The sequence below is a fragment of the Humulus lupulus genome, chromosome 7, assembly GCF_963169125.1.
Source record: "Humulus lupulus chromosome 7, drHumLupu1.1, whole genome shotgun sequence".
In the NCBI taxonomy this organism is placed as follows: Eukaryota; Viridiplantae; Streptophyta; class Magnoliopsida; order Rosales; family Cannabaceae; genus Humulus; species Humulus lupulus.
Genome location: NC_084799.1, coordinates 9,109,135 through 9,124,354, shown reverse-complemented (window position 1 = coordinate 9,124,354; position 15,220 = coordinate 9,109,135). Strand labels below are relative to the sequence as shown.

General features: G+C 32.6%; 1 long non-coding RNA gene across 1 annotated transcript; it reads right to left on the bottom strand.

Moving 5' to 3' along the window:
* Positions 1 to 3,043: 3,043 nt before the first annotated feature.
* Positions 3,044 to 13,605, bottom strand: LOC133790622 (uncharacterized). The gene is made up of 10 exons (XR_009874044.1): positions 13,011 to 13,605; positions 12,018 to 12,124; positions 11,402 to 11,476; positions 9,976 to 10,071; positions 9,398 to 9,531; positions 6,908 to 6,995; positions 5,144 to 5,189; positions 4,706 to 4,758; positions 3,449 to 4,016; positions 3,044 to 3,346 (listed from the first exon to the last, which is right to left on the bottom strand). It is a non-coding gene; the product is annotated as an uncharacterized LOC133790622 (long non-coding RNA).
* Positions 13,606 to 15,220: the final 1,615 nt, after the last annotated feature.

The window sequence follows — 15,220 nt, the reverse complement described above, 5'->3', positions numbered from 1 at the left end:
GAGGGTCTTAAAGCTTCGACTTATAAGTCGAGCACATGTGAGGCTCGACTTATAAGTCGAGGACATGTAAGACTCGACTTATGAGCTGAGATTGGCATTATGCATGTGGAGTGCAGGCCACTATGGCTGGGCCACCTTGGGGGTGCACCAAGCACCTTACTAGCTCGGATGCGACATGCACTTGTGCAACTCTATGGTTGCTGATTTGTATACTGTTTATGCTAGATTCAGTTATTACTGATAGTCTGATATATTACTCCATGAATTATTGAATATGTTTTATTACTGAGTCTTTTGGCTCACGGGTGCTTCGTGGTGCAGGTAAAGGTAAAGAGAAGCTTAACTATCCATGAGTTGGAGAGTGATAGTAGTGACATGTACATATGCAGTCCACTCGACCGCCACGGCCGAGATACTCGAGGAAGTTAGGGTTGAACCACTACAACAAATTTGATATACAATGACTCCCTACAATGTCTTACACCATTGGTGTAAGACATTAAAACGTATCAGGGGTTTTAAATGTCTAATGGTGTAAGCCATTGAAAGTGTACATTAATGGCTACAATTGGAAGACATTAAAAATGGTGGAAGACGTTGAAAATAGGCTGGGGTAGTGTTTATGGGTACATCCAACGTCTCCCACTGGGAGACGTGCCACGTGTCCCACGTCTCCTAGTGGGAGACGTTGGATGTCTCCCTGTTATAATGGCCATCTTCTTCCTCTTCCTCACAACACCAACCCGAGAGCACAAACCAGAGACGAATTGGGGCTGCGATTTTAGGGTTCTAAGGTAAGTTTTTATTTTATTTTATTGATTTTTAGTTAATTATTTTGCAAATAAATCATAGGTTTTGCATTAGGATGAGTAATATACATGATTTTGTGTTAGTTTTACATTTTTATGCATTTTTTTATATATACATTGTAGTATTTTGTGGTTTTTCGATGGAAGTTTTTAGGGATTTATGATTTTTTAGTTTTTTTTTAATTTAACCTATCACATTGTATAGATTTCATTAGAGTATATATGTTCATGATTTTTTTAAATTTTTATCATTTTTTATTTCGAAATTTAGATATATTTTTGTATATTTGATTTTTTTTTAATTGTAACTATTTTGTTATATATATAGTTATGTTAAAATAAATTTATTAAATAATTTATAAAATATAAATATATGAAAATTTTTATGTTTTTGTTTATTATTAAGTTTTTAGGTTATGAAATTTTATATTGATTTTTTGTTGAGGTTATAAATAGCGGCACATTGAGATTTTTTTTATTTGTTTACCAATATCATTTACTATTATTAGATATTTAGTAATATTTATTTAGTAATGTTGAACATATTAATTAATTTAATTTCATAGGTTGTGATTTTTGTGGTGAGATTTTAGAGAGTATTTTGCATCAAAATTCCTATATCAATCACACATTTGAGGTAATTAAGTTTCTAAAATTACAATAATACGTTATATATTGCTAGATATTTAGTGATGTTTTATTTATTATTTATTAATTTAATTTTATTGGTTTGTGGATTTAATAGCGAATTTGATTACTAAGTGAAGTAATTTTGCTAGCTTTTGGATTAAAGATTGCAAGAGGTACATATATATTCTCTTACTTCTACTTTTAATATTATTAAACAAATGTTAGAGGAGTTTGAATATCTTAAATATTCATCCATAGTGAAGTAGGTTCTGAGATTAAAATTGTGTGCTGCGGTGATAACGGAAGGTTGAGAACTTGTGTGTATTAGTGAAGTAGGTTCTGAGAAATTTGACTGTGTGCTGCGGAGCTATAAGGAAGAAACTTATTGTATGTTGTTTGAATTGTTTGTTTTGCTATTCACATGCAGATGGTTAGGTCACTATTATAGGGGAAATGCTGCCCGATTTTATCTAGGATAATAAACAATTAGTTTTATATAAACATTCTATAAGGAAGAAACTTATTGTATGTTGTTTGAATTGTTTGTTTTGATATTCACATGCAGATGGTTAGGTCACTATTATAGGGGAAATGCTGCCCGATTTTATCTAGGATAATAAAAAATTAGTTTTATATAGACATACAAATTTATCACGTGCTTATTTAGTGTTGTTTCTTTTCTTTTCCATAGACATAGGAGAATATATGGATAAACAGTGGATGTCAGCGAATAGGTTATCTGCGGAATATAGGAACGAGGTCGATTTGTTCTTAAGGTTTTGTTTGGAAAATGTGAAAGACCCAAATTTTACTTATTGTCCATGTCTTAAGTGTGGAAATGTTAAAAAGATGGATCTTAAAAAGATTAAAGAACACTTATATTTCAATGGGATCGACAAGAGTTACACAATTTGGTATTACCATGGGGAGATAGCTCCGATTGCTCCAACTCTGCCAAGTAGACCAAAAGGAGTGAGGAGGAATATAGTGGAGGAGAACTGGGATCCATTAGATGAAATGATTGATGACGCACATTATGGATCAGGAGTAGACCCAAATAAGTTTGAGACACTCCTTAATGATGCCGAGAAACCAATTTACCTTGGTTGTACAAGATTTACAAAATTATCTGCTCTTCTTAGGTTGTACAATCTAAAAGCTAAACATGGCTGGAGTGATAAAAGCATTACTGAGTTATTTGGTTTCTTGAAGGAGTTATTGCCTGAAGATAATGAAATTCCAATTTCATTTTATGACACTACAAGAAAAAATGCTTTTAATAACACCGAAAATGTGTTATCAAAACATACGATAACACTTTCTGATGTGTTAAGACCGACTATGTTATCGTAGGTTAGGGTACTTTACATAACACTTTATCAGTGTTATACAGATGTGTTATTGTATTGTCAACGATAACACAATTTCTGTGTTATTTTAATATATAGATAAGTGTTGAATTATGTTATTTATAGTCGATTATATAACACTTTTTTTGTGTTATACTACACTTTAGTATGACACGTGTTATATTAGCTTAGAGAAACATAATCTTTTTTTACTTACACAAAACTAGGAAAACAAATATGAAAGTTGAAGCCAAATAAGGTAACATAAATAAATTTTTATTAATTACTCAAATATAATTACAATATTTAGTCTACTAGTCTAGGCTTAAGAAATCATATTACAACATAATTTATGCCCAATTCAGATTCCTTTATCACTAAATACAAAACAAGAAATGTATACAAAAATTAGTGAAATACATTCTTCCATTCTTTGCATCAATATCTCGATGGCTTTGCAGTTTCTTTGAAAGTGTTATGCTTCAAAAACAGGTCAGTAAACCCTCAAGTTCTTAACCTCTCTATCTAATTCACTTGGTGTCCTTTGCCTGCAAGATCCTAGAAAATGGAGTAGGATCCACCAAAAACTGAGATAAGTCTACAGATCAGTGCTTGAAGTATCATACAAAAATAAAACTGTAAAACCCACATGGCTCTTACCATTTTCTGAAAGTTTTTTCAAGACTACAGTATGTATTCCATCTTTTAGATACCACAAATTGTCAACAGCAGCAACTAAATTACTTGTAACTAAACTATACTAAATTTCTATGACTAGAATGATAGTAAATGTAGAAGCAAATATTACATCCTTATGTTAATAAAACAGATCTAATGATCCACAGCACAAAAACCAATTGTTATCTTAAAAAATAAAAACCAATTGTTATCCACAACTTAAAATACAACAAAAAAAAATTTAGTCTCATAAGAAAAAGCATTCACTGCCCAAAATAGAGGCAGAGATTAGCTAACTTGTGTATATTTCAAAGCATCTATTCAAACCAATCACGTCACAAGGCATATGGAATAAACACCACAAGGAAAAACCAGAAAACTAAAAATAACTAGGAAGCAGCCAATATGGAATAAACACCACAAGGCAAAGCTTTACAACCTTAATTAACTATCAGAATACCTTCAAGACAGACTACTTATTAGCTTTCTGAATGTGAATATTGGCAAGGAGAAGAATTAGATGTTCCCTCTGGTTGGCAACATTGTCTTCCTAGTTAGAAAACACATTATGAAAATTCAGAGAAGCATCAAAATATGAGCAATGCAGAAGAAAGAGCACATAGTCCAACCATGGAAAACAGAAATCAGAAGTACTTGGCAAAAATGGCCTGAATGGACAAGTAAAGTCATATCTCAACCTTTTTCTAGAGATTGTCTAGTCAGAAGCTATCTCCTTTAACATCTATTTTTTTAAGAAAAAAAACCTCAGAGCCATAGATAGTTTTCCAAACCATGAAATAGTCTTAGGAAGGGTACAATAATCAAATTTAGAGCACCATAACACTAGCTGCGAAAACTATTGTTAACTAGACATTTTTTGCCTTTGAAAAAGAGAGTAATGAAAAAATATTATTTTGTCAGTTAGGGACAAGTAAAGACAGCCATCTAATAGCAACAATGAAATAACAAAAGAACCATATTTTGCTCTCAGAACTGCAATATGAGTTTTGCTCAATACACCAGAGCATACATTTAGTTCAAATATTTTTAGATATTAGATGTTTCATGACAGCCATATATGTGATAATCAGGAAAACCCCACTCTGAACTTTGTCACAGTTGTCTCAAACAAAATGAAGAAAAAATTATATAAGTTTCATGCAAGTCAATACCTGAAATCAAGAATTTCAACATCTAGGAGTAATTATACACAATTATGTTAGGAAAAGAGATGCTTACCGCCCATGTAAAAGAAGGCTGACTTTTGCCCTTTCCTTTCCTGTGTTCACCAACTGAAAACAGACAAAGTCTACTACGTAATTTTCTAACAACAATATCAAATTCGTAAATTTATGACTAAAATATCATATTCTAGATCATGCTGAAATATTCACTTACTTATTTAAGTTACACTTGTATAGAATTTAAAAATTAATAACAAAATCAATTCACACAGAAGAAAATACAAGGAATGATATTCAGCATATAATCACACCGAACAACATACATGAGCAGGGGAATTAATTTCAATAATAAAGAAGGGCATGAAGAAGCATCGTCTTTTTAAAAACTGTAATCAAAGGACTCATTTAACAATATACCCAAGTAGTAACCTGATACTCGTTTCTCTACTTATGCTTGACATAAACAACTCAGCAGAAATTTTAAGCAACTTACTGATTGTTCAACATGGATCTAATTCATCTGCCATTGATCCCATTTTCTGCATGAAGAAGTAAGCAATCCAATTCATGAATCAAGCTTTTGAAACTCATGAAACAACTTCAGTTACTAGTTCAGATCACATCAAACAAATTAGTTTCAAACACTACTATAAATAAGTAAGCAATCCAATTCACCAACATGCATTACTCTTTATGCATACTGTATGATATTGTATCTTAATGGCGAGCTTCATAAAAATCAACTATATGTTCAATATAATTTGACTAGCAAGTTTGAACTCAATTACCTATACTATATGCCTTTGAGACAAAGAAAGTATTCCAACCAAGCGATAGTACAGAAACTTGAAAATGAAGCCAATACTTTGGAGCTTGTTTTGGTGATTGTCCCAAGTAAGCTTGTGCATAGAACTTTCTCAAGTTCTTTGTAACATTGTCTAAACTTAAATACTTTGCCTTAATTCTAGTGTTCTTTTGACCTGAGTCGGTAAAAAAATGCATCTAACTCGGTGTCAATAACAAAGGTTCATAAGAAATAGAAAATGAGACATGACAAGCAAATTTCTTAAGCTAAAAAGTACAGGGAATCCATGATTTTCTGTTTACATGAAAGAAAAAAAACACTAAAATACATGTATTTCTACTCCAAGCAATATGATCCAATTTTCAACTTCTTGCTACAACTTAGTAACTCTCCATTAAATCTATAATTCCTCCCTTTTTCTCTATACTTGATCAATAATCATGTTCTTCTTTTACTGAACCTTGGAAGACATTTCTTATGCAGCCTAGGATTTGATTTTGAAACTAAAAGACAAACAATCATTCATTTATAAGCTATTTTGGTTGTACAAATTTTAAATTTAATTTCCCTTAAAACCAAATAGATTATTAGATAGATATGCGTGAACCTCAGATGAGATGAACCTCATAAGTTGAAAATGAAATTGCTATACAGAAACATCACCATCACCAGTAAACTCAAAACCAGAGAGTACATGATCACCCAAAGACTATGTTTAGTAAAAGGGTTGGAAAAAGACAAGCTTCAGGTCCACAAAAGCACTACTCCTCAAACAAGCCATAACTTGCTAACACTGTCATAGACCCATTACAATTTTCTAGGCCAAATTTACTGTCCATATTAATACTAGTCATAAGAATATCAAATTAAAATAGCATAGAAAGTAAGTTTTTAGGAACTACCAACGCAAAAATTTCTACAGATTCCTTAATTGATTACAAAATAACTACAGCTCTTCTCTCCAATTGAAGAAAAGTATACCTCTCTTTCTCTATATATACACAATATATATATATGTGTGTATATATTTATACAAGAAAGCCTCTCCGAGACAAAATAGTAGGAGTTACTGTGTCATTAAACATAGAGGAAGTATATAAGTGGTATATACTTTCCCCCTCTCCTTTCTTACAAAGCTCATTATATCTCATCTCATGCAAGAAATTGTTGTCTTAGCCTAGAAATATATAGCTCACCCTCTAAAATTGAATACTTCATTAAACAAAAGGGCTCATACAGCATATTCTATCAGTCCAAGCTCATAATGTATATACAGTTTCTTTGCATCATTTTATCATGCACTTGTGGGGCATTGACCATTAGTTAAAGAGTAACATAGACCACAGTTACCTTACACTACCTTGAACCTCAATACAAACAAACATTCCAAAATCTAACCCAGAACTTTTTCAAAGAAGCAAAAGACAAGAGATATAAGGCAAGAAAACCTACCTCTGAAACCAGAGCAGAGGAGACCGACGGCAGATTAGCGGCGGCATGCAGCTTCAACAGTAGTTCGGGTGCCTTGGGTTCAATATCACTGTAATGTTCAAAAGATAAGAAATTCGGGTAAGAAGAAACAACACTTATATTTTATCCTCGCAATTCCATCATGCCCATGTATTATATTATAAAAAGGGGTTATTGGTGTAGTGTTATAAGAAGTAGAAAAAGCCAACAAAAAGAAGACATGGACTTTGTAGTCTTTTGTTTCATAACTCCTAGACCATTAACAATAACATCGTTATCACTATTATCACTAACATTATTTTTTTTTCACCAACAATTGTTTTCAAGACTTCAAGACCATTAATAAACTAGTCAAAAATCATAAAAAAAAAAAAGAAAGAACGATAATTAAGTCACTAAATTTGTAACTAAATGAATGCTAATAACAAAATAGTAGCAACATGATACTTTATTGAACTAGAATCATATGGCACAACACAATCAAACAAAATAAAAGAAAATGGAAAGAACATACATATGCTTCAACAGTTATATATATGCATAAGGACCTACTACAAGATAAAAGATAACAAATATTAAATAAAGATTATAATGGAGATAAGACTCCTCAATTAAAGAAAAGGGAGACAACACTCCTCAAATAAAGATAGGAGACAACACTCCTCAAATAAAGCATGGATGCAATTATTACATAAATTTAAATGTAATTATTTTTCATTCTTTTAGCCCATGCCATTCATTTTAACATGCAACAATTGAAAGGGAAAAAAAAAGCTATATAAAAGAAATTATTTATAAGTTACAATATCTTGTATGATGCAGGGCAAACCAAAATTTCAAAGAGAAATGGTGGCTTGTAACAAATCAATATTTTTATCCAACAACTTAACAAACTATCATATGTTGAATGCCCTTTCTGGAATTGAATTTATTTTCTTGTCAAAGCAAACATGCCTAGCTACCACCTTTATTCTCTTTTTTCTTTTTTCTTTTTTCTTTACTTAAGCTTTGCCCAACTAACTTGCATGATGAATTTATATAATAATGCACCCTTTTATCTCATTACATAAAAAAGATTTATAACTCTTACACAAGGAGAGACCAAATTGGGAATAAATGCTCCATAATCATAATAAATGCAAGTTGACATGCTACCTTATTTCAGAGGAATTGAAGAAAAAATATGGTCAAGCATACATATATATTAAAAAAATATTACCATGTAATTATGAAATCTAAGCAAGCCTCGAATTTTAAGTGATAATCAATCCATTTTGGAAAAAATTTTAAGTGCTCAAGGAATACATTGTTGTAGCTAAACCCTTACTATCAATAATTAGATTCATATAGAGCATTTATGAGTACGTGAGTCAGACAAAGAAGAAAACAAAAAAATACAAGCACTTATAAAATTATGAGTCATTTATAGCCAATGATTAAGTCTTGAAAAGGAAATAATCACGAAAGACTACTGTACTAGTAAATCCTTAACAATTCAAACTTAGAATTGTTTAGAAGACCAAGTTTTTCTATTACTTGTAACATGCATGAGAACTAGATTTGCTAAGTGGCCCATTAAAATGTACTAACAAAACACACCCAAAACACATGCAGCTTGGCAATTGCAAATGCAACAATGCTCATGTTTCATCAAATAACATATAACTATTGAGACAATTTATTTAATGAGAGTTACTGAAAAGTTAGTACTAACCAGCCCTTGTTCCTATTGATTCCATATCAGAATAATAAACATTATAATAGACATTACAAAGAAAGAAAATAAGTTGGGAAATCTTGTTCTCCCAAACAAAAGAAAGGAAAAAGAAAAGAAAAGAAAATTCAATTTGGTCCATGATTTGAACCAAATAAAAGCTCCTAGAAAAAGCCAATATTAATACCGATTGATTATGATAATACTAAAAATACTAATCAAATCAACCTCCAAACTTTCTCTTCTCTAATGGACAAAAACTACATGATCAATTGTTTTCTGGGGAACAGTATATATTGTCTCAGTTTTTTAAAAAACAAAAAAAAAAAATTGTACACTTCTCTTTCAAAATTAGACATGTGAACTTCTTTTTGTTCCCCTTTTAATTAAAATTCAAGAACTACAGTTTCAAGCAGATCAACATAGTTATATTGCACTACTAGAACAATTAATAGGCTTTTATACGTCATCATTTGTAGAGTATCTTCAAAACGTCGCTTTTCACACAAACATGTGCATTAGAATAATTGACACAAAAATGCTACTATGTTCTGTTTTTAATTTGAAGGAATATATCAATAACTAAAGTACATCTAATATCAATAAAGTGCATCCACAAAACACAGATATAAGTTTGAAAAAGTAACACCTAAAACTTATGTTACAAGGCTTCATTATGTATCATTTTAATCATCATATTTCAAAACAATATAAGGAATGTAGGAAATACATCTTTTCATAGTAATTAGTAAATATACCATTTGGTCAGGGTGACTAGAAGATAGAAGCTCTTGGAGAACATACAATAGTTTTCCTTCTAAACCATCATAAATGAGGTTTAGTGCCTCCTTCCGTATATCGACATCTCTCTGAGAGCCATTTCCTAGAGATACTGCATCAATAGTAGCAGTATAAAAAGAAAAATAATGAGTTTTAGAAAGTAGGATTTAAAGTTCAGCTGTAGATATCTAGCACTAGTTGAGGATGCCCAATAAAGGAAAATAAGTCTCTAAGGGATAACAACTGAGAACTAAATAAGTAAATCACTCATCATTCATTATAAAATTACAAGCATGCATGAGAATCCTCCTCGTACATTTCAGCAGGCATTGTCATTCAATGTAGTATTGAAGCAATACCTAAAACAAAATAGACAGAAAAGTAATGCAATTTCAAGAGCATGGAGGAAAAATCTAACATTCATAGAGAAAAGCTTCCTTTGAAGATAAGTGTTGAAACCCCATTCCTCTAGATAGAATTTGAAAATGAATTTGATAACATGGAAAGAAAAAGATAATAATAATAATAATAATAATAATAACAATAAGCAACTAACCACGTGAGGAAAGTCTTGAACTATAGAGTCAAGAACAACATTGTACTTCTCCAAAGATCTTTCAACGAGGATATATGACTAAACATCATCTAAACACTGTAACAAGCAAGATCTAATTATTCAGATGGTACAAAATAAAGAATATGATCTTAATAACAACTTCTTTGTATAATTCAACACTTATATTTTAGGAGAGTCCACATAAACCCAGAAATACACTTATTTAGAGTGTGCTAGGCGGGAGGAAGAAGTGGAAGAAAGGAAAGGAAAGGAAAGGGATGGGATGGGGGTTATTGGATGGATTTGGGTAGGGTGGTTGTTATGGAAAGATTTAGAAGGGAAGCCATTGGGCAATAAGAAACAAAAGATTGCAAAAAGTAATATTAAATTATTAAATATATTTCCAGTTTGCACGAAAATTTGTTTGACAAATATATTTCCAAGGCATCCATTCCAAGATTGAATTAAATATATACAAAAACTATAAATAGGATCATACTGTGTGAATTGTAAAACAGGGGTAAAAAAAAAGTTGAAATAATGTATAAAAGGGGTAGTTTAACTCAGCTACAAATAGAATTAATCAAGGAAACAAAAAGAAATCATGAAACATAAAGAATAAAACTATTTGCAAACAACTAAAACCAAACAATTTTAGAAAGGGGACCAAAGAAATAAATAAGTCTGTTGCATCCCATTGAGTCCCTAACCCTATGTGTAGCCAATAATCCCATTTTATCCAACTAGTACTAGATTTCCAATATAAGCACCAACTGGGGCATAGGACTCCAAAGTCTATTAGGTACCAAATTTCCAGGCGGTATGTCCTGAATCTAAGCATGCACTATAGCCAATCTCAGTCTAATCATAACTATGATTTATCACTAGCTAGAACTTGTTTCAAGAGATACAGTAAGAACTTGCACTCTTAACGGTGGACCAATTCAACATCAAATACTAACATACAGCACAAAAGTGAGCCCCAGTTGATTAAAAAAAACAAATCTTTTGTCTAAATCATTATCTTGATTACTCAATCAACTCATTAGTCATGGAACCCAATAGTGATCTAAGACCTCTTTCTGTTTTTAAGGCCCTTGAGTGGGGACATTGGGAAAATATATGGCCACCAGACTATGGCAGCAACTAAAACCTTGTTACTAATGTACAAACACTTCTGTTACCCCCAAAACACAGGTAAAAATCACATCTTTTTCAGGGAAAATAGTATTAAGGAACAGAATGAAACATCTCTGAAAAATAAAAATAAAAATATAAGTAAAAACTGCAAGCAATATTCATTTAGTTACTATATTAGGATTAATATGTACTCTCAGAAAATTATGTTTGTCTATAAGATGGATGCATGTATTTATGTGTTTATTCAACTAAGCCTCAATCAACGAAACTTAAACGAGTACTCTACCTGGACAAACCCATATAGGCCAAGAATGGACATAGCATTTGCACCAAGTACTTTTAATCCAAAGTCAACATGTGGCTGCAAAATACATTAGAGACAATAATGAAAGAAGAAAATACAAATTTTTTTTAAGACAAGACCTAAAAGAGTGCCACAAATATAAATAAGTAAACAAATAAATAAGAGTGCCATCAAATTATAGAACTCAAAACTGATTCTGTATATCTAACCTCTCCTCGAATGATTAGTTGCAGTGAGAAATAACTAGACTCATAATAGAAAGAGGCCATATGAATCACAATACTGATATGAAAATTTACCAAGAAGATTTTTATACTTCAAGAATTCAACAACTGAGCCCCAAAATTTAGTCTAATGTATCATCAGAGACAGCTTAATAAAAATTTATATATTTATATATATTACATCAAAACAGATATACATGCTTAATAACTTCAATTTAGCATCAAGATGACATGATTTTATGACAAATATAAATCAGAGACGTAAATATGACACGATTTTATAAATTCGATCAAGCATAGAACCACCTACACTGATAGTAACCATTTCCTGCCCAATGACAATTACATGAAGTTTTGAATAAGATGTACATTACCGAAAATAAGATTGCACAAGGATTCAACAACTTTAAACCTCAGGTTGTGGACAGTCAGCTCTACTTCTGTGCACTGTAGTCAGAATGTCTCGAGAATACCCATTTTCCTGGTACAAATGGAAAAAGAAAAAGAGTCAGAGCACTAAAAATCTTACAGAAAGATTAAATTATCTGGGACAGGCCTATTGCTACTAAAACTGTCAGTTAGTTTTCACTTAATTTGTTCGGGTAAAATGGCATCCTTGTTAAATCAAAAACAAAATTCAGAGCTTTAGTCCCTTTGATAGATTTGTAATAGGAACAGTCCATGCATTATAGACTAATTGTTCCCTTTTTAAAAGTTTACCAAATTGGACTAGTATGCATTTTTTTTGTAATAAAACAGATGGAAAATTAACTGTACAACTTTCAAAATTCTGGGCATACACGTATAGAATTTATAATGAAAATAACATATAACACATCTCTTGTAAGACTAAAATTAGAGTATGGATGTTCATCTCTTGTAATTTTCCAAACTAAAAAGCATACTTTCTGTCTTAATTATAGAATGAATCATGGACAATAATCAGCAACTAGGTCAATCATCCTTGTAAAGTATCAGTACTAACAAACCAAACAACAAAAAAAGAGCTCATAATCAATAATTAGACTATAAAATTGCTGTAAAATAAATAATTATACAGTAAGGTTAATGAAAAAACCAAAAACTCACACAAACACAAATGAACACAGCCCAAATCTAAAGGACTATTATTAATTAAAACTGCCATATTCAAATAATTTAAAATATGAACCTAAACTTGTATCAAAGTAAGAACAAAATAAGTGAGGAAAGAAAGGTGCGAATAGAGAACAGAGAGTATAGAATCACCTTGCTAATTTATTTATATATCAAGATCAAGTATCATAAATGTAGCTCAATTTTGGAAACAAAACTAACATAAACGCTAAAATCAACAACTGAGCTGAGCAAAAGTACCATGAACTCACCTCAATGCACGAAGCCTCATCCGAGCCTCCAATCGATGATGACCCTCCCAAGAATTCGGCATCCGCTACTCGAATCCAACGTGAATGGTCCGGAGTCCCGACTTGGCAAGGATCGAATCGGTCTCATTGCTAGCTCCACCAGCCTCCACCACGATCCAAACGACTTCGTACGGCACCAGCATCAGCGAATGCATCAGACCGGTCATGTGAAGGGAGTAACCACAATGACGGTTCTAGGGTTCTTGACTCCAAATTGACGCCTCTGCTCCCTCTGAACCGTGTCAATAATCTGGTGCGCCTTCATGACCTCAGTCGGATTCGGATGCGGCCAAGGTCTGATTCGGATCCCGTGGTGGCCAACCACCACACAACTAGTAGAACTACCAGTGAGGACAGTCCTATTCATCGGGAATTCATCACCGGAAGGATTCGAACGACGAAGGACTAGAATTTTGGGATTTCGGTGAGAGGTAGGGAGAGCTAGGAGTTTGAGGCTGTGGGGAAATTTCTGGGAAATTTGGAGAATTTCCTCTAGGAAAGTTTGGAAATTTTTTTAGAGGGGTCTCGGAGGTTCGGAAAAATTTCTAAATGTTCGGGAAAATTTGGGGTTTGAGGTTAGATAGAAATGAGGGAGACAGAGAGTTAAGAGAGAGAATGAGATATGTACATTTATAAAATGATAATAGCAAGTGAAATAATACAATATTTGTCACAATTATTTCATTTGCCGCCAATTATTTGTGCGCCATTTTTTTATGTCCTGCCAAATTTTATGTGTTTAGGATAACACTTTTTTAAAAGAGTTATACTTAAATGTTGTGGAAAGGGTTATTTGGTGTAGTGTGAGGCAAAGAAGACGTTATGCTCATTAGGCATGCGGTACGAAAAAATTCATGCATGTCCTAATGATTGCATATTATATCGAAATAGTTTTGCAGACGCAAAATCGTGTTCTACTTGTGGTGAGTCACGATGGCAAAAGAAAAGAAATGGTGACGATGTCAATGAAGGAGTACCTGCCAAAGTTTTGTGGTACCTTCCGCCAATTCCTCGTTTCATCCGATTGTTTAGAAATGTTGAACATGCTAAAAGTTTGTCGTGGCATGCTAATGAAAGAATAAAGGATGGTAAATTAAGACATCCAGCTGTCACCCTTGCTTGGAAGAGAGTTGATTTGAAGTGGCCTTCTTTTGGAAATGAATCTCGTAATATTCTTCTAGGTCTTTCGACTGACGGGTTTAATCCACACGCATCCCTTAGCAGTAAGTATAGTTGTTGGCCTGTTATGCTTGTTATTTACTATCTACCCCCATGGTTGTGTATGAAGAGAAAGTTTACAATTTTGACCTTGTTTATATCAGGACCTAAACAACCTGGTAATGATATTGACGTCTATCTAGCTCCTCTTATAGATGACTTGAAAACTTTGTGGGATGAAGGGGTTAAGGTTTATGATGCGTATAGGCAGGAAGAATTTAATCTTAGAGCGGTCTTATTTTGGACAATTAATTACTTTCCTGCTTATGGAAATTTATCTGGGTTTAGTGTGAAAGGATATAAAGCTTGCCCCGTTCGTCAAGAAAAAACATGTTCTGAATACTTGAAACACTCTCGGAAAATATGTTATATGGGACATAGGAAGTTCTTGCCTAATACGCATAAACTTCTGACTTGGAAGAAGGCATTCAATGGTAAACAAGAGTTTGAAGAGGCTCCTGAGCCATTGAATGGGATCCAAGTACTTGAGAAGATGTCTAAAATTGTGTTCAAGTTAGGGAGGCCCAAAGTTCGTACACCTACAAAGATGAAACGTAGTCGCAAGGCCAAGGTTGTGGAGGAGCCAAAACGGTGTTATAAAAAGAAATTTGTTTTCTTCGAACTTGAATAGTGGCCTTTCTTACTTATACGTCATAATTTAGATGTTATGCACATAGAGAAAAATGTATGTGATAGTTTGATTGGCACTTTGTTGAATATTCCTGGGAAAACTAAAGATGGAATTAAGGCTAGACAAGACTTGGTTGCAATGGGTATAAGGGATGAATTAACTCCAAAACCAGATAAGAGACAAACATATTTACCTCCTGCAGCTTACACTCTTACTAAAGAGGAAAGAATGGAAATTTGTAGATGTTTGTTTAATATAAAAGTTCCAGACGGATATTCCTCAAATATAAGGTCATTGGTAGACATGAAAAGTTGTATTCTGA